A 21,515-nucleotide genomic window follows, 5' to 3' on the forward strand; every position below is an offset into this window, starting at 1 on the left:
AGTACAGAACCATTAAAATGATTCAGTTTTGTCTGTAGATGACAGATCTTTTTTTCCACACCAACTGTGTGAAAACAGCTGTAGGCAGTTGCCAAAACTTTGTTGCTTGATTATTTCTGTAAATCCTGCATCTCATCCGGGTGTCAAGTGATTTTACATCAAAAGACTTGCAACTCAAGAAATATGAGGTTGTTTTTGTTTTAAGTGATGGTCTATATAATATAACAAGGTATGTAAAGCCCTTTGAGGTTAGTAACTAGGGGTTAGGTAAAAAAATTCTTGACTATCCCAAAATAACATAACCAGCTCAATCTGGATCTTGATCTGGATCTGAAGTCCACACATGCAATCACACGTGCACATACACAGATACACACAAATACCAGTTCTTTCAGCTACTGTCATTTGATCTCACACAGGTACAGTATCCATTTGATAGTGAAGGTCAGATTTGGTACGATACATATCTAATGGCGAATCTGTGTTTACCAGCAACATTCCTTCACCAGAGTGGTCTGGTTACAAGCCTCCGCTGCGATTGGCCTCTGTAATATTCTGGTCCAGTGCTTGCGGCATGGAGCGACTCAGAGGAACGCATTCTGCTCACATTACTGGGTCAGTGGCATTGCTTTACTGGGCAGCCCACCTGGGACAGTTTCAAGTGTAAGCGGGAAATACCTATTTAAAGGTTACAGGGAGATGGTGGTGCTTTATCTAATCTCAGGTTAATGGTGATGGATTGTTGATGACTTAGTCTAATAAAAGCAGGAATTGTCATGAAGAGTTACCTTTATGAAAAAGATACTTATAAAATATGAAATGTTTGCATATTTTTCTGTCTTTCTTTGTGAAAACAGTTTGCCTTTTTTCATTTCTCTGCCTGTGGCTTTGACAGGAGCGATGAGAAACGTGAGGGTGCGGTGTTAGGTTCCCTCCAGACCCATTTTGTGTCCTCGATCGGTGGCGCGAGACAAAAGGACCACAGAAACCAGAGCTTGAGGTAGTGCTGCACTTTTGCCGTGAGTCAGGAGGAGCAGAAGAATGGAGTCCTTTCTCTGTCCGGCCTGGCTAGCTGTACTGTACACCTTGGAGAAGCACTCAGCACGGTGGGGAGATGGGTTGGCTTGATAATGGACACACACACACACACACACACACACACACACACACACACACACACACACACACACACACACACACACACACACACAGGCCTCCTCTTCAGGATCCCCTCTGCTTGCCAGAGCCTAAGAGAGGCATGGGAGGATTTGAGGCATTTAGAGCTGGTGTGAATTCACCCGCTTGCTGAGTCACTACAATCACATTTGAGACTGTGAGAGTGAGAAAAGCACCGTCCTCGTCTCATCTGATACTGCAGCCTTTTGTGGAAAAAACAGACTGTTCATCGCTGCTTTTTGTCGTTGTTATGTGTGAGTGGGAGTCCTGACACAAACACAGCAATCTGAGGTGATGTAGCCATTGAGAGCTCCCTTGTTTCTGTCCTCTCTTTTCACACACACATACAATAAAGCACTGAGATGCTTTGAGAGAGAAACTGGCACATGTATTGTACGCAAAATCCAGAAGAATGTTCTGAGGACCACAGAGATGATCCCACGAGGACTACACGCTCAATGGCCCTTGTATCAAAGAAGCTTGTACTACAAATCATCCAAACAAAAATGAGAAATTGCATCTAGAGTCCTCGATCAGATGGTTGAAAGGCAAGTAGTCAGTCACAAAGACAAACAGAGAATCCCTTTGAGAAGCTGCCCTGGAGGACTATGACTCCAATCTCTAGGAAACACCCAAAGGGAGTTGATAGACATCTCTCAGTGTTTCGTCTGCCAAGGCTGAATTAGGCTAAACATTTGGCTACTACTGAAACAATTAGGTAATTAATCAATTATTGTCATTAAGATACTTATCAAGCAAAGAAGCCAACACTTGCTCAGTCTAGCTTGGATTTACTGCTCATTTCTGTTTGTTTGTTTGTTTGCAAATCAAATTTGTAGTCAGTTAATGTTGGTAATATACCGTCTCTCATCAACTGCCTTAAAGTTATCTTGGCAATTTGGAAAACAATCTAGGTCTTCACATATTATAGAACACAGTTCTCATGATGCTAAGCTAAATGCTAATTACTGTTGGGAACAGATGCCTACTCTTCTGAACATCACCACTACTTCTGCAGGCCCTCTGGTGCTTTCAGCATCAACAGGTGGTCAGTTTTCATGGGAAGTCATAACCCAGTAAGAAGTCAGAACAATATTTTATTCTTTGCAATTCATGATGAAAAACCAGTTTAGCTCCTTGAAGCCAGTGTTTAATTTATATTACACTGTAGATAATAGCATCTGCTAAATACCCTAAATTGTAACTGCTCCAGGTCCAGTCAATTGACTGTAAAGTATATTTAAACTTTGCTTTTCCATTTGTAATACGCTTAAAATATGAGCCTTTTGTTTCATGTCAGATTTGAGGAAGTCTAATTTAATGGCTTATGCCTTAAGTTAATAAAAAACAGAACATTTACAGGGGTGTGTAGTATCCACTTTAAGGTCTGGTTACCACAGACTCCGGACACATTTTTGCAGAAAGTTTATGTTAAGCCTCAATACTGAATCTTCCTGTATACTAAAACTCCTCGCAGACTGGACCATATAGCCACTCTGCATACTGTAAGCTGTTGATATGTTGTTTGCTTTAATGTCACAATAAAACCAGCCTTTCAGAAAGCCAAAGTAGTGCAAACAGAAGACTTTCACACAGCGATAAAGTCTGTTTTCCTGCAGATTTCCTAAAGCTTGTGATTACTGAGCTAATTACTAACATTCCTTGGAGAACTTACAGACTGCTGCTCAGAACGTGGCAGCTTACAAGAACAGTGGGCTCCTTATACAGTACTGTAGCCAGACATATTCACACAGACAATATGCTGTTCTGTCTTATAAAATGTCCTTTAATGAACCAAGTATGGTTTATAAAAGAAAGAATGTGGCAAACAGAAACCCATTTCAGAGCTACTGAAAGCACTTAAAGCCACATAAAGCAAGGTGTTTATGAAAAAAATACACCTGTCTCAACCAAATTATAGCATGGTAGCAGTAATCTTTTGTTAAGAGGTGTAAAGATTAACAAATACATACTGAAAAAACCAATAGAAGAGTCACAAATCAATGCATAATGATACATCTAAATAAGTTTTGTGTGAAATTTGTCAAAAATTGATATAGCTGGCAAAAACTGGTCTTTTCAATTAATTTCATAAGAATGCTGGAATCACAAATGAATGGGGAAGTATTTATTTATCCTTTTAAAATGTAGTCGCTCAAATCTGATACACTTTCATTCAGAAACACGTAAAAAAAATTTAAATCATGTCCATCTGAATGGTAACAAATCAAATGAGCTTCAATTTGAGGTGCATATCATTACAAATGTATCAGTATTGTTTTGAACCAGATTGAGAACTGACTTATCTAGATATCTGTTTAACTACACACTCTCTAGATATCTCTTATCAAAATGCTGCCTGTTCACTCCAATTAGACCTTCATCAGTCCACAAGCCTCTTGATAAAGACTGGATGTGACGTTACAGTGCACGGTGCAAGATCCTGTGATGCTGGTAAAATCGTCCTAGCCTCGCTGATTACAACGATTAGCTTGGGACAATAAGGATGATTTGAAGGGACACACACTATTCCATAATCATCATTCACAGTATAATAAAGCACCAAACTTAAGCCAGAGGTATGTCAGCAGTTTGCGATGAGATAGCACTTCTTTCAGTGGAAGTACATTGCTCTTGATACAATGTTTAACCAGTTATCCCCGAAATGATTTGCTACCAGAATTACACAGAAGCATCAGTGTGGCCAATAAGCTTGCGGGCTTTCTGTCCTTCAATTGACTTCAACCATCAAAGATTTCAGGATAAAGGGACGCCATTGATGATTAGACAAAATGCAGCCATTCAGTTAAGGGTTTGGGAAATATAAATGATTATGACAAGAAAATGCAACCACTGTGAAAACATTACTCAGTCGTCTCCATCAAATATGAATATAGGACCATTAGATTTTCGATTTGCAGTTTGGGTTACATGAATCAAGTTTGTGGTAAAAACCTTTGCAATACTGATCCAGTGCAACACAATCCAAAACACTAGCTCGCTCGCATTCACAGGCGACAGACTTTGTGACCCAATTTACTAGCGTCGGGATGGCAGACTCTGAAAATGACAGGGTAACATCAGTACAAACCTAAGATGAGTTGTAATGGTACAATCCTGGCTGGCGTCTTTCATCTACTGTACGCTTTGGTGTTTGTGTCATCAAACAGCTCAGTAGTAGGTAAAAAAAATCTGACCTTGATTTTAAAGAGGCACTAAACTGTTTCAGCTGTCACCTGCTGGAATGACACACCCCACATGATTACACGGGGCTTTGAGGGTTTATGGCCACGTGAGTGAGACAAGGTCATGTCATGACAAGTATGTTGTCATGCTAATAGTGGCTGGTAAAAGTTAAACTAATTTCTCAGAACAGAAATTATACTTGGTGAAGAATCTTGCCTTTAAGAGACTTCAAATCAAAATTTAATTATAATGAATTCCCATGCAAAAAACTTGCAAAGTGTAAGACGTAGTGCTGAGATAACAATGGCCATAAGCTGCTCACATAAAGGTTTTCTGCAGTGTTATATTGCATATGGGCCGCCTCCTCTGGCACCATCAAAAATTAACACACAGGCAATATTTTACATAGTAAGTGTTCTGGCTGTTTATGTCTAATTCATGTAATGAAATTCACAGGACGAGGTGCATTAGGATCTGAGTGGCACCGCTGCTAAACAAATTCACAAATTTCTGGAGGAAACTATGAATAAAGTAATTGGCAATTACTAATAGCAATAATAATTTATTATTAGTAATTTATCAAGAAAATATGCAAAATGCTCCAGTTTTTCATATGTTAAGCTGTTGCTATTTTTTCTGTTTCATATTATTATTAATATTTTTTTGTTATTGATTGACAGAACATCAGGTTCTGGGAAACATTTTACATCATCATTTGACATTTTCTAAAATGAAAAATACAAATCAGGGAATCGAAAATATAATCAAGCTGTCTGACAATAATAATGATCAATGTCATTGAGCATAATGATAGTGAAATCATTAGTTAAAACCTTGGTATTGGTACTAATGTATTTAAAGCCATGATTGGGGTGGGAGTAAACACGCACAGTGCACAGTTTACACTAAAGCTGTAGCTTCATGTTTTCAGCTGTTGCATATTATTTTAGCATTCATTCCAATGAGTGTACCAAAACACTTACATATTTACTATTTTTATCTGTAATGACATCGTTTAACATTTAAAGCGTTCTGCTCACTTAGCAACCATGTATTTATGGTGTTATCTACATGGCAATTAAGGAATTAAAGAGTTTTAGGATACTAACCACAAGAAGGCAGAGAATTGCTATAATTTTCTCAAAGCATGTGTTCTGCTTTTCCTTTAAGACAGTAACCAAAGAGTATATAGTGGGCTTTAGTTAGCTGGCTACTCACCATCACCACTAATGAAGGCATTTAAGTACAATACCTGATGAGTTAAGCCTAGTTTAACCATTATGCCTTTAAACTTGTCCAAAGAATTTAGACTCAAATGTGTCCACAGTCTTAACGAGACCAAGGAATTAGATGTAATCTACCACAGCAATCAGGGTGTGTGATTATCAGTGTGGAAATGATCCATTTAAACCTGTAGCTGATTCGTTCGTGTGAGGCCGGAGCTTGTCTCGAGCAAGCCATGATGAGGGAAGTGGGTGGTTTCAGTGAACCACAAATGAGCATGATAGGGTCTGTAAGAGCTAAAAAGAAAACATCTGCTGGTCAGAGGTGTGTGGTCTTAACCTGTGGACAAACAGGAGGAACAGTAGGTAGACTGACTAAACTATTAAATAAACTACTATTCCCAAATATCTTCTTGTTAACACATTTGTTCCCTCTGAAATCACTCCAAGAGGCATTACTAATTACACAAACACATATACCAGTTATATATATTACACATTGTGCTGTCTGAGAACATAGCTACAAAAGGAAATGAGAACATTCAGTATAAATGTCAGAAATGGACGAGACAGGAGGGAAGGGAGAAGGAGAATCATGCATGTCCTAAAAATTGGTCATTAAAGCTCATTCTTGAATTGTAGATACAGTAGTAGTTAACATTAATGTGTTAACCACTTCAGCTTTTGCTGAGGCTTTCAGGATTTACCAACTGTAAAGGGTTTTCCCTTGAGTGAATTTTTATTTCAAAAGAGCATCTAGCAACAAACCTTAGCTGCAGTCACAAGTATTGCCCCTAAATTGCGTGGTTGGGCATTTCCCTCCGTAGACACACATCTTAAAGACTCTCATTCGAATTACCACATGGCAACTGATGTGAATGAGCTTCTAACTCTTTCTCTGAGTGATCATTTTACAAGTAAGTGCACAGCACAGTGGGCTTTAATTCATGTGTATGGTGATTTTGTCAGATGAGGTCTGATACAATGACTATACATAGTAAGTAGGGGTATCTGATTTTGTCTGCTCATCCTACTACACGTCTTCCTTTTGTATAAAAAGAGTATGAATGAGGGATAATAACTTAGTCCTGCATTCACCTCAGGGGACTTTCTGAAAACAGCAAAGGTGTCTATGATGTAGTACACATCATCATGTTTGTAAAATTGATAAAAAACACTTTGCATCAGTTTGGAAATTAAAAAAAACTGAGTATAGGTGAGTTTACTGTCCTCTACACTCCTTGAAAGAGTTAACAGATATCCCCATGTTTGACATATTTCTATCTGCACACGACACCACTGTGCGTCAGTCAACACTGCCCTCTGAGCAGGGTCACCACGCTACATCAGCTTCTACTTATCTCCACTTCCACTGACATGCTGTGTTGTCTTTCTTGTTGTCTTTCTGTGTGCTTCACAGGGCAGTGGACAATGCCCCTGACTGAACTTTATTTCTTTTATCTTTACACAGATGGGAACCGATCAGAAGTCAGTGCTGTCGATTGTCATGGACTTTTTAGCGAGACAATTGTGTGTTCATAAGGTGTGAAGAAAAAGGGAAACAGAATGAATGCTAGATGGATAGTGGAAATCAGAAAGGAAGAAAAAAGGATAGAGGCTTTTAGGTTGTAACATCAATATCATCAACAGTGGATTCTCCAAGGATCTGTGTCCTTTAGATTCTCCTTATTGTACTTCAAGTGGGATATTAAATGCATTTGCATGCATCAGCTTCCACTCTAAAGGAATACTTGATGCGTTTGCACATAAACGTAGCCATGTTACATATTAAATGAAAAATTAGATCTGACTTCACGGCTGAAATTTGCCCCAAAGACCCCCGACTTCTACTTCATGTCAGAGCCATGCAGTGAGCAATATTTTTTTTTTTATTATGAGGCATAAAATGGTGATAGTCCATGAGCCTCTGTATGTGTGTGTGCTTGTTCAAGCCTCAGCATGTGTGTACATAACAGCATCTGCGCTATCCTCTGCCATTCACATTAGCTTGAGTTAAATGGAACTGCTGCTGCCGGGCCAACTATCTGAACGTGCCTGAGGAAACCCCTCTCCGCCAGCTACTGGACGGCCTGGATGCAATTAAAGTCCAATATGAGAGAGAGAGAGAGAGGCAGGCATGACAGACGTGCCCAGTATAACCAGGCTGTGGCTGCAGTGGCCAGATGTGACCCAGCTCAGCCCACTCCAGGTCTGGCACAAACCACTTGGCTATTAATGGGGGAGAATGCCACAGCTTCAGGGTGTTCCAGGTGGTAAAGGGGAGCTAATAGAAATCACAGAGACCACTTTCCCCTCAAGGCAAAGGCCAGCCCATTTGGTTTTACACACCAAAATACAAAAAAGCTTATATACACAAAGCTGAGGCTAGACTTGGGACTAAACTTATAGCTTGTGAACATATAGTAACTACTATCTAAAACCTTAAATAGGAGTGTGTATTTAACCTCAACACCTTTTTGAAAATGTGCCCATAGCATAGAGTACCAGAAATTGGCCCAGAATGTTTTACCAGTTTTGTTTACGCATTTATTCATACTATGACTTATTATTGGCAATGTTATTGACATATTTCAAATGATACCTAGCCCTAAAAAATACAGGGCCAAATGTAAAGTGTAAGTCTATAGAGAGGGGCCATGTTTTGAAGCTGTTATCTGAGAAACTATGCTAAATTTTTGAAATGTTTACCTTTCTATCAACAGTTCCAGAGATAATTTTACTGCAGTAGTAAATGAGCAGGTTTTTGTTTGTCTAAAAAATGTCAAAATGTCCATCTTTGTAGGTAGATTGACGCTGTTGTGTCAGGCTGCACGCACACATGGCACTAATTTTGACAAAAAAGTAAAAGTGATTTATATCATGTCATTACGCAGACACAAAGTTCAGTGAAGTTGCTACAGTCTGCTTCGCTTTATCAAGAAGTCCCAAAACACCTAAGTTCACCATTAGAAGCCGATGGAGATTAACTATGGGATCAACAGGCTTAGCTACTGTGGCAACACAAGTAAATCTGATTGGGTCCCTGAAGCATGCAAACAAATTCATTTTACCAAACAAAGGGTCATTTTGAAAATACAACCATTCATCCCTTAAACAAGGACCTTATGTCTTACACAGAGGGAACAGGAGTGCCTTCTGGGGCAACGATTTTCATAACTTTGTTGGCATTTCCACCCTGTTGCATAAAGTTATTTAGAGCTTGCATAAAGTTATTTAGAGCTTGAAATGCACTTCCTAATTACATATAACCATGCTACTAATTCCAGTAGAAGAAGAAAGGTTTAGCACAATACCTGTAGAAAAGATGTTAAATTCAGAATAACAATTAACAACTTTCTTATAATTATCTCAATGTCACATGTATGTTTCATTCAAACTGTCCTAATCTAATTGCTTCATGGTAAACAAGACCAAACCAGAGCTTGGAGATGGGCTGAGTTACAATTATGTTAAGGATAATTAGGTCAGGTAGGGTCCTACTGTACAGTACATCCAAAGTTTTGGACTTGTGAAGACTTATGAAACAAACACAATCCAAAAGTTGACTTGAAGTGAATGAGATTGGCTTACTGTAATAAAAAGGTAATACAAGGATAAAGCAATGATGTCAATACAATTCATGGTGTAGATGACTGCCTGATTGTGATGATCACCTCACTCTTTAAATACATGGCCTTTGCTGTTTGCTGTAGCACAAGTGATAGCTTTCCCTGAAGTTTTATAGACCTTATAGTTCATAGAAAATGAATTAGCAGTGACCACGTTACTGCAGGCAAGGCAGGCCACCTCTATAACACTACAGGAAAGCCTGCATTTGTATTTCACAAGCAATATTACAACATATCTTGTTAACAAGAAAAACTTTGTATGTTAATACGTCACTGTTTTATGTGTCAGTGAAACAGCTAAATATTTAAAAAAGCTGTAAACACCACCATCGATACTTATCAAGCTACTTTCTCTAGCTTGTGAGATTGAGACAAAAATTTCACATGTTTCAACAACATCCTTTGTTATTGTGTCTGAAAGACGACCTTCGGGACCCTTTGTGGTATCCAAACCAACCTCAATGCCAAGAATTCCCATACAACACATGAAAACTCACAAATGTCAGCATATGGAGAAATCAGGCCACTAATCGTCCTTTGTCACCCTGCGACATTCCTGATGTTCTCCCCTGGCAACCAGGACTTAAGGAAGCGCTGAGATTTTGTTTGACAGCCGTGTCACTGAGCTTAGTGCTTCTCAAGGCGGGGCTGACCGCCTCTCATGGGGGACCCCTATGGACTGTGTTTGGGTGAGTAGGGGGAGCCAATATTACAACACAATGTAGTCCACCCAGGGACACAAAAATGGTCATTCTGCAAAACATCAAAACAAGGTAACGAATTTGATGAATGCACCAGCCTTTTTATCCGCTTTGAGACGATGTTGACAGCTGAAAAACACATCTACTAGGTAGTGCCACAACACAGAGACATAATATGTTCTTCACTTGAACAATGGGCTCTTCAAAGTTTTCAGATTTAGGTTCATGAGTGTCCAGCAGCTTTTCTCACAGTTACAAATGTGGATCAGTTAGAGAACTCATGTTTTGATTCATTTCATTTTTGTGTTTTTGTTATGAAAGCATGTTATGAGTTCAACTTCAAATTGGCACCAGTGAGAAGCAGCTGATGATGCAAACCTGATGGAAATATGGAGATGTCTGCAGATGTTTAGGTTTTTGAGGATTCCAGTCACAACTGGAACCAGCTGCAAATGTGGTGAAACTGCTTCCAAAATGAATAGTATATGTAAAAAATTTTAAACTGAAAATGATAGGACATCCAAATCTTGGTGTGCTTGTCATCTTAGATCGACTGTTAATAAAACAAGAATGTAAACTCCTCAAAGATGACCTCTAAAATTGCTCATTGTGAAATGTCAAATTGCCACTTGTTTTATGACTGAATGCAAAAAATATCTTGTCAGCATGTTTTCCTAAAAGCCTACGCAGCTGTGCTGAAAATCCCACTATATCAACAAGTCAGCAAAACTAAGCTTAGGTCTTTGATGCCATTTTTATGTAGCTGGTACTGTAATTGCCCACTTTCAGAATAAAGCAGTTTTGATCCTTTGATTAGAGACAGGGCCAGTTGGAAAGGCTCTAAAATGAGCACAGAGGTTCCTGACCCAAAATAGACAAGTCTAACTCTAGCTACACTCTGGCCAGCAGAGGGCTGTTTCATGTTATTCTGCCATTGGCTATTCCTGTCACTTCTCCACAGGGTTCAGATAAACACTTCCATTCCACAATCCCAAAGACATAGTTAAGAGACCGCGATTATAGCCTAGGGAGTAAATATCTCCGCTGGGAGGGAGGGGCTTTCTGACAGCCACAGTTTCTCTTACCCGTTTCTATTTAGCATGTTTCCAACAACTTTCTTCTCTCAGGCTTGTTGACCTGTAAGGTGAAGTGTTTCTGCACGTGCCGAGAGTTTCCCTTTGACTAAAACTAGGTCTCCACAGACAGCCTGGCTCCCTGTCTGTGCCTCGGCCTCATAATTTTAACAGCAAAGCAGCTATATTTATTCTTCTTACTGAATGTCACCCTTATGCACACCTTAGTATTTCTCCTTCTATGTTTACATGTGACTGTATGGCATAGTTTGTGTGCACTATGTACACAGTAAGAATTAATGCAAACACTGTTCTTACTTTGGCATAAATACAATAAAGCATGTCCATTTTATATCCAACAACAGTATCCACAGCATATGACCTACACTGCAGCCCTACAGTATCTTAAATCTGTATCACAGTTTGACACATTAAAGCCCACTGTTAATCCAACATTATATGGTGTAACAGGGGACAAATTGTGAGAAGAAATTTGACCTAAACCGTGGCTGCAGCTGCCAGGTCCAAGTCTGCAACTGCGGTTGCCAGGTCCTGGAGGAAAAACAATGGGAAGCGGCTGAGCAGTGAATGCGGTCGGCGGCAGAGAAGCCGCCCCTGTCCTTTAATGTGGCTTTTAGCTGTCTCATTGGCTGCCAGCTCCTTGCTGATTTACACCAAAGCAGCAATTCACAACCCAAACAAACCCCAGACAACTAATTATGTCAGGTTGACTCTGTCAGCTTATCATGGAGGCAAAACAGAAAAGAAAATGTTGACCACAAAGGCTGACATCTCTGGAGTGTGACTCCAGACAATATGATGATGGAGCCCTGGTGCTGTCTTTTGTGGCCTGGTTGTGGGTCTACTGCACTACAGTGCATAAGCCCAGGGAGGTTTGGGGAAACTGAGCCGTATATTTTATGAGGAAAAAGGAGACCCACAGAATAAATCATATCCCAACTCTAAGGTATGTAGTATTTTGAATCATAATTGATGCATATTTGCATCACAGAAGAATCAATTACTTGCTATGAAGTCTATGTCAGTGTTAAACCTGGGAGACTGAGAGAAGATAGAATCATTCCTCAAGTTTCTGATTAATTTGATCTGAATTGCAGCTTAAGTATATGAAAGTGAAACACCAAAATAACCAAATTTCCTTGTGTCTTACCAACAATTATAAGAATGTTGAACATTGGCCTGAAATAATGAGACTGATTTAAACTGATTTGTTTCTCTTAAATACCACAATGTTAATTGTGTTTGCCTGTAAAATATATTAAGTCTGGTGGTACTGTGTGTGACATTATGTATAATGAAATCATAAATGTGCTAATGTAAATGAGACTAATAAATTAAAGAATTAAGTGATTCTGTTTCCTGTGTTTTCGGTTCAAGCTGAACCCTTGACTATTTTAAATATCAGAATGAATGTATTACAAAATATAAAAAATAAACACCATTTACATTAAACAAATGACAGCCCATCATTACCTAAGTCTAGACTTGCTGCAAATACAACATACTGGCTTAAAGTCTACATTTTATAACTGCAATAATCCAGTCACCAAAATGATGCAGTCTGTGCACTGGCAAAGAAATTTAATAGTCATTAGTTAAATCAAGCCAAACCAGAACAGTACATTATGTAGCACAGCAGTAAATAGTGTATGCACCACAGCATTAGCAGCCCTTTTGATATTTAATTTCAATGTAAATTAAATAGTTTCTGCAACTTTCTTTCATCAAAGTAATGGCTTTGCCCTAAAGGGACCCAAATGGTGTTTCCAGTTTGGCACATGAGAAACAACACAATTTTGAATTTTGAGGTTACAGTGAATTGCTACATAAACAAACATTTATTGGTAAATAGGCTGAAGCTTAGTGAAAATGAGACAAAATTAAAACACTTTAACTGTTGTTTAGCCTTAAGTGAAAACCACTTAAAAATGAGAAGTGTATTTGTTTTTGAATCTCAGCTACCTCACTGAACCTTTTAGTTTTAAACTAGACATAAAAGCCTATATGGTGCATAGCAGGTTGATCTTGCTTGATTAAGAAAACTTATTTAGACAGGATCCTTCCTTGACTCTCAAGCTGTTAGTGAGTTGGCTTGAACTCCTAGAAACCTGAGGTTCCTGGACTCTGCTTTCTGAGGTTTAACTCAGCCAGTCAGGTTATTTTTCCTCTGTGAAACCCTTTTTTCAGTAAAAGTCCAGTCTGCTAGAAACCCCAGCCTGATGTGCATGTAGTCATCTGTTTAGTAGCCTGACTGAGTGTCTCGTGTCTGGCTCTGTATCCTCCCTGCATCAGTTTGACCCTCGTTCAATCAACTTCTCGCCTGTTATAAAGGCTCTTTTTACTGCATACTTTCCTATACACTCCTGGCTCTGAGGTTTACAAGTTTCCCAGTCCTTATGGCACCACTAAGGCACTTTTGGTGTCCTGATTTTTTTCCTCTTAAAATGGTCTAAATGAGAATAGAAAGGTATCAGGGAAGATTTTAACCATATCAGGAGATTGCTGGTCTTACCATGACTGTTTATCATTATAGCATCAAAATACAAGAGAAAATTTCATATTTAAACTGGTTAATGCTCACCTTAACAATGTTTCTTTCCAAATAAAATTGGAAACGCAGGGCCAGCACTGCAGCTTACTGATACTCAACTACAAAGGGCACATGCGCCACTTAATATGATGCAGATCTGAAAAGGATGGGAACAGTCAGACTTGGCTCTTACCGGAACTTCGGCTATTTCCTCTGGTCCCTGCTCCCTTGGAGGCAGAAATAATGATTCTTCTTCCCTCAGCTTTGTCGGAAACCAGAACAAGGACTGCTGTTGCAAGGTGGCCCTTTATCATTTAAAACAGACAAATTATATATACTTTTTTAAAGCTGTAAGACATGAAAGACAGATGAAAGACAGTAGATATTATAATTACAAGTGATACTTATTATTGTGATTACTGACAGGCTGAACTGGTCAGGGCTTTAATTCGCTGGATTAGTATTGGATGACATGAAAGGCACTGAATTCACACACTGTGTTTTGTTTTTGAAGAAACAATCTGATCACAAGCATAAACATATGTACAGAAAGTTCAGTGTCTGTCTCTCTGCAAGATGTTAATGGTTCAAAAGATGTAGTTAATGATTCATAACTGCCTTGATATGGCTTGTAGGGGGTGCTCCTGAGCACACATTGATTTTGTTTAATCACAAAAATGCTGACACAGTTTCGCCTCACATTGACCTATAAAATATAAACTGAAAAAGCATTCCTTAAATGTTTTCATTTCTTTTCTGAAAACAAACGTCAATAACATAACTATGATCTGCAGGGAAAATCCTGACACAATGAATGTGGAAATACACGTGCTTTGATCATGCACATGAACCAAAACAGAAATTTGAAGAAGACAGATTAACATAAAGCTGTTTAATGGGGAAATATATATTTAATCTTTGTTTGGACTCAGAAGCAAACACAGAAGCATGGACCATAAACATTGCTTTTAGAAACTTGAGAACAGGCCATGTTGGTTTCTTCAAGTCCTAAACAACTGACACAAACACTATTTTTCAAAGTCTTTTGTTTAGGCTGCAGACTTTGACTGTCTTCACAATCTAGCGGACATTGAAAAGACATGTTTGAAATGTTTTGGTTTATTATGGTTGACATTCATGCCATGGTTTTTTGTTTGTGCACTGAACAGTGTTTTTCATATCAGTCTCACTTACTAACAGAGCAGAGACAAGGTGATGATAAAAGAAAAATAAAACTGACAGTGAAATAGTAAAATGGGCATCTCTAGGAACAGGACGATTACATTAAGTTATGCCAGTTATGCCAGTTTAGATGCAGTGAAATTGTGGGATCTGACTTGTGAATGAATGCAAAGTTGCATCACGTTCAGCCTGACTGTTTGTGGTGATTTTTAAATAGTTTAAATCACATGTCTTTGCCACATTTGTAAAACTGGGTTGACATATCTCCTCTAACAAATTACAGTTGCAATCATAATTCCTGCAGCGAGTACCTCAAGGAATTGCCTTTTGCTCATTCAGATCAGAATTCCCTCTAAAAATATATGCCTGCTTTATAAACAACTGTCTGTCCTGGTAAAAGATGGGGAATCCTCTGCTCTAAACCTGCTTTGCGTTGGACAGGCCTGTAAATCTCTACATACAGTAAAGATATGGGCATGGTGTAAATCTTTCACTCCTCTTTGCCCCGTGGCCTCTTCCTCTGAATGGGGCTCGGTGTTCCAGTCACACCTGCTCACCTCTCCCAGCCTGTAGCCTTGAGACATGGGTGAGCTGAGGCTGGGATGACAGGAGAAAGGGGACGGCCTTAGACAACTTGGAAGAGGGCAATGACCCTGCATACCCCAAGAAATCATGATAATGCCTCTGGCTCTGTACTTTGTGAGCTGCTGGTTGTGGGTTTCTGTCATGTGCGAGGGCGTTGTCACGTGCTTAGGAAAGATTCATGACCAGTGGATTTTAGAGCAGTGAATGCTGGCACCCTTTGAACAGAAAGCCACACAGCATGCAGTTTGCAAAAGTTTAAATAAACACGGTGTATAGTCCCAAGTAGCCCTGCAGAGTTCCTTCATAAACGCACTGCCATGTGACTGGGATGTCACTTACTCACATCCAAGGAAAAGGAAAAGTGCCTTGTGTACTTTCTCATTCTTAAAACCACTAACAATCTCTCTTACTGTGCAGCTAAATGTACACACAACATGCTGTATTAGCCACAGCACATCTAACATTAGCATGCAATGATTTTGCAGACAATATCAAACAACCAAATTATAACTTTTGGAGCCTTTATAGTCCAAGTGTATAATTCTCCTGTAAATTTTGTCCCACTGTCTCGACATTATGACCACAAAGAGTGTGATGCATATTCTGTTTGTGTTGAAACTAGCTTGCAAAATCATAATAATATATTCTAAATACTGGAGGTGGAAAAAAAAATCGAACTGTTTTGAAGCATAGTCAGACTGGGAGACTATGGAAGTACGTTAAGAAGTACAGATGAGTGGCTTAACTAATGCTAACCAATGTGAGTGGTAGACAGAGTCCTGCTTTTCATTAGCACCAGCTCACCAACTGGCAAGTGCAGCCAGCTTAGATTTTCCAGATGCGCCTGTCCTTGTATGATCCTCAGCTCTGCTCTGAGATCTCACCTCAGGGCCTGAAACCGAGACAAGGAAACACGCGCAGCAAGGGACCCGCTCGGCAAGCCAGACTTACAGAGATTCGTATGTATGCAGGAAGCTGGACAGACTGAGAGAAGGCTGTTTTGCAGAGGGTATGCCACGTTAACGCCACATCTCAGCAGTCAATGACTGGCATCGCTGCCGGAATAGATGCCAGGCTTGTTTTTTTTCACTGCTTTTGCCCCATTTTGTTAATGGGTTGTTGTGCTTTTAAGTGTTGAGGGGAAAAAGGTCTAAAATCAAAAAAGAAAGTCTTATCCCAGCAGGAGGCTTTTTCTGCTGTAAACACGCTGTCTCCATCAGCTCACACTGTTTGTGTTAATCACTTTTCTAAACATCAGCCTCTATAATCAATCATATCAAAGGATGAAGTTACATTTCTGAGAAAGGCCTCTTCACCTACATACAATAACAATGCTATGAGATTTATACCAAATAAAAGAATGAAACTAATTCAATGTCTTATCTGATTAGCTAAAATTTGGGTGGCCTATATACTAGAAATAATATCATCCCACTGAACTTTTTAAATAATATCTTAACTTAGTCTGCTCTCTTGAATCTAAATGAATAACAAATGGATCTGCCAGGGAGTGACGAACACTGGCTCAACAACAAAACTCTTCATAAGTAACTTTCCATGTTTGTTCAAAGCACTAAGCTCACGCTCTGTATTAATGCCATACACCCAACATCTTGCAAGGACAAACACGCATCTGACTATCAAAACTGACCCATATTTATCTTGGCATGAGCTGAATTATGCCATTATGTGTTCTCTTTGCCGCTGAAGCAGGCCAGGACAAAATCAAATTATAAGAGGGCCGAGGAAAAGACCAAAGAGGTTTCTCTAGCACATCTGGCCAATCAGAGCAGATAAAGTAATGATATTACTTCTGCAGAAGCTACTTAAGCATTTGTGCCCTAATGTAAACAGACCGGTGAGATGGACTCACACATGGAGGTGTGAAGTGGGATAAGTTATTTTGGACACTCCTTGGTGCACAAGTAAAAGTCCAGTTTATTTACTGTGTAGATATCATTAGGTGACGGAATATTTCCAAGACTTGCATGGGCATCAAACTTTGGTTGAATCATGAGCACAAACGATGGGCAGATATATGGTTCCAGAAGTCTCATAGCCACATGATTAAGGTACATACCACATAACTAAAAATCACAGTTCAATTCAGACTGTGGACTTATTGCATGTGACAAAAGAATCACCTTTAAAAAGAAAATATCTATGTTTATTGATAACAAATAAGAAATACAAGCCTGTATACATAAAAACATAAGCGAAGTGGTTAACTGCATCCGTAAAGGAGCATTTTGGTGAAACAAATCCAATCTCAAAGCGTAAAATTAGATTTTTGTGGACCATTAACAGCTGGCAGAAGTTAAGGATTACGCTTTTTAGAAATCTGATGCCACAATCTGCAGTTTAAATCAATTTACTTTAGGAATTGTGAAACAGTGGAACCATGCTTTGTTCCCAACTGCAACAATCTTATGTTTTGAATTTACTACAGTTCTACTTTTATTTGCTTTGCGCCTCTGACTGGCGGACAGGATTACTTAAATACTTGAGGAGGACTGAGGATTGCATTGGGTTGTGAGTGGGTAAAAATACGTTATAAAGCAGTGGCTACTTCACAACTCTTACTTGTTAGTGGATACCGATTTAGTTTCCTGTCAGCATGAAATTTCAGCTTTGCATAATGGACTAGCATGTGCCTTTTGCAACTTAATGCAAACGGTTTGCTAAACTGAGAGCAGTGGAGAAACATAAACCACACTGTATAATTCCATTCAGGCCGCTAAGATGATCCCTCTTTATATGCTGTCTATAGTGGATCCTCACCCAAATTATCAATCAAAATGTACATCAACTGTAAAAGGGGAAAGCATAAAAAGAAAGGACAGATTCACACATCAGATTTCTTATTTGACCTCAGCCGTGGCACATTTTAAAATGACTGCTTCCTTGCCTATAAAGTTTCTGAGAAACACCAGACACGGATGTTGTTGTCATCCACTCACCATTTCTATTTAGAACTACACAAACCAACCAGCCATTATCATATGATGTCGCCATGAAATCATATGCTGCTCGGATTCCTGATGTGCCTCAGGGGGCGATCATACCACTCATTATACAGCACATATCCATTTCAAACCCAAACTATTCAAAAAGGCTCTCAGTGATCCACATTGGTCCCTGGTGTCATGGCTGCCAACGACACAGACAAACTGTGTTCATATAAGACCACACAAACACAAACAGAAAGGGGTCGGTTTAAGTCTGCAAGGGGACGCCAAATTCATAGTGAAAGCAGATGGATAGTGATATCATGTTAAAAATATTTACAGCAACACCTCATAAACAACAAGGTCAAAAGCGGGATTCACATGTAGAATAACAAAACAGTCACACAGTCAGACGAATATGATGCCTTCTTACGTTTTGTGCAGTTTACATGCAAGTTTAATTATGGGATTAGTGCCACCCACTGAAAAACTGTTTTACTGGTGTTATTGATTTGTGTTCACTTTATTGACTCAGTGACAATAACCGATAACAATTAAATTAACCAAACTGTTCGGCCAAGCACTTGTGCAGAAAGACAGCCAAATGTTCAATGAAAACTGAATGGGAATAAAGTGAAGAGATGAGGAAACCTTCCCAAAGAGACAGTTAGTGCTATGCTATCCAAAAGCTCAAATAGCAGATTACAATACAATTACATAAATCTCCTGGACCCATGATCAATACCAGTGACTAAGCAATCCCTTCATCAGGCGCTTGGTGCATATTGGTTTCATAATGTCACATTCCTGTACTTATTGTTTTGGTACAAAAAGTACCAAACGCACCAAAACAGTTGGCCCTTTCCTGCAAGATTTTTCAGTCCAGGACTAAAAAGCCTGATTTTAAAGACCAAACAGACATTCCTGTTGAATTCCTGTTGGATCTTGTTTGCATTTTTTTTCTTTGTGCAAATATTTCTCTAAAATTCAGGCCATTGTAAGCTATGGTTGGAGATAGAGAGTATGCCTGCATCTAATGATTGACTTCACATCTGATTAATCTGTGGATTATTCTTTAATAAACCATGACTTATTTCTACTCATTTTTACGACGTTTCAAAAAATATTGAAAAATACCCAAAAATTGCCAGATACCAAGCTGATGCCTTCACATTGCTTATTTTTTCTGACACACAAATTCAAGACCCACATATAGCTGTCAGTTAACTAACTAGTCTGTCAGCATAAAATTAACAAGTGACTATTTTACTATTTTGACAATCAATTAATCTAAGTCAAAAATTTGCTGAAAATAATTACGCTGTCAAAATTCTATCCACTTTCAGACGTTGTCAAAAGTTTATATTTTCAAAATGTCTCTAAAATGTATATGGGCACACTGTAAATTCTTGGTTGGCTCTAAACCCACCTGAGCCAAATTCGGGCTCTCCTGCTGATTAAACATCATAACAGACACTCTGATGGTGTGTGAAGTTACTGTGAGGAGTGACGAATAACAGGGCTTCTTGTCTATATGGGTCAATGTGGGGTTTGAGGAGGGAATGTAGAGCAGAAGCAGAGGGCTGCTTGTAGTTCTGTCAGCCAAGCCACAGCTGGAGATTACAAGTGTCTGGATTAGAGGCCAGAGGTTGGGATAGGGATGTGGTTCGCACTGATGTATAGAAACTCAGACACACAGGCCACACTTTATTAGAGCATCAATGTCAACATGACAAGCAAAAGCTTGAAACTGCCAAGGCATTCATGCAGTGTTAAGTTTCAACCCAAGCCGTTCATTTTAACCAGCAATGTATTCTTGGGATTGTGTTTTATGTCGCCACTCTGTTGGGGCATCAACCACGAATGTGAATGATATGATTTCAAGCAGGTGTGTTTCCTTACTGATCATAACAGATGCAAAGCCAGAAAATAAGGGAATGTAACCTTGGCCTAACATCTACATGTGTACCAAAAAAACAGGCCATTTTTATCTTTGCATTTGGCACACTATTGCTTTCAGACAGATAATAACTTCTCGTTAAGCATAGCCAGTAATGGGAGGATGACAACAATCTGCAAAGCACACTGAGCTGCTGGCCACTGCTGGCAGGGAATAAAGGCTTCATTATGCAAACCAAGATGAGCTTTACGAGTCTTTTGCAGGCTAACCAAATTACCTCATCAAAATAATAGCTCTTATTTAAGAGGAGCTACATACCAAAATGGGACAGTATTAAAAGTGTCACTTATGTATATTAAACATCCTCACCAACGTGAATATCCAATGTATGTCTCATTACAATTTGTCAAATGAAACACATTTATGCAAGTTGTAAAGAAAAACAAAGGTAGATTTCAGTCATTCGACACACATGGAAAAAATTTAACATCAAAACCGAGTATGTACTGTCAATTGATATTTAGCATCTAGGCTCTGGCTTTCTCATTTCAAGCAACGCAAACACCAAGCTCAACACAGCTGGCAAAAGCTATGAAGTTCCCATACAGCCAGTGTTACAGGAAAATGTCAGAGGCCAGAATGTGAATGGGCTGAGTGCAAGAGTTATGTTTACATCCCTAAAAACACCACACATTATAACTTGAACCAAGAGCACAAAAAGTAAAGTGCAAGAGCAACAACTAAAATATGCCAGAAACCAATTCAGCCCATATCGCTCAACATATAGGATGAGTATTCATATTTCACTACAGCAAAATCAACAGCATGAAAGCACCAGCCAGGCAACAACCCATAACAAAAACAGGCTCAAGGCTACAAATAATCAGTTCACAATGTGTACAAACACGAACAATGTATGAGGGGATGTACACTGCAAAAACTAACAGCCAGAAATAAGCAACAATAAGCAACAGTTAGCCAACAAAATCATCTAGCTAGACAGCTGCTCACAGCTAACTTTAGCAGGTTTGGCAGCATTAGCTTAAAGCCAACACAGACTCACAACAACATGAAGTACACATGTAGCAGCACAAATAGCAATTAAATACCTTGTTGAAGTGAAGCAGTGGGCCCTGTGTCTCAGTGTGGAGTAACTCCTTTAGAAAGAGTGGACAGCAGGACAGAACAAACTTTGACCTCAACTTGAAAAACGCGTTTGAAAATGGCGCCAAGAGAGCGAGACACGCAACATGCGGTTAGCTCGCTAAGCCCCGCCCCCTAGTTACCGTTGCTAGGCTCCAGCCCTGCAGTGTAAAAACAGCACACAGGCAGTTTACAGCGCTAACGATGGCAGATTTACT

At 39.2% G+C, this 21,515-nt stretch overlaps 1 protein-coding gene across 4 annotated transcripts in view; it reads right to left on the reverse strand.

The window, feature by feature from the left end:
• Window positions 1-21,397, reverse strand: part of aven (apoptosis, caspase activation inhibitor) — a 216,855-nt gene extending 195,458 nt beyond the window's left edge. For 3 of the 4 annotated variants that reach the window (XM_071467800.1, XM_071467798.1, XM_071467797.1), the window contains exons 1-2: window positions 21,264-21,390; window positions 13,733-13,844 (exon numbers count right to left, since the gene is read on the reverse strand). The gene's annotated coding sequence lies outside the window, so the exon portion shown is untranslated. Of the gene's footprint in view, window positions 1-13,732; window positions 13,845-21,263 lie in introns of all 4 variants that reach the window. The other variant, XM_071467799.1, reaches the window with a different exon arrangement.
• Between the last annotated feature and the right edge of the window lie 118 nt (window positions 21,398-21,515).

The sequence above is a fragment of the Trachinotus anak genome, unplaced genomic scaffold, assembly GCF_046630095.1.
Source record: "Trachinotus anak isolate AG129_WGS33_773 ecotype Australia unplaced genomic scaffold, CSIRO_AGI_Tana_v1 ptg000031l, whole genome shotgun sequence".
In the NCBI taxonomy this organism is placed as follows: domain Eukaryota; kingdom Metazoa; phylum Chordata; class Actinopteri; order Carangiformes; family Carangidae; genus Trachinotus; species Trachinotus anak.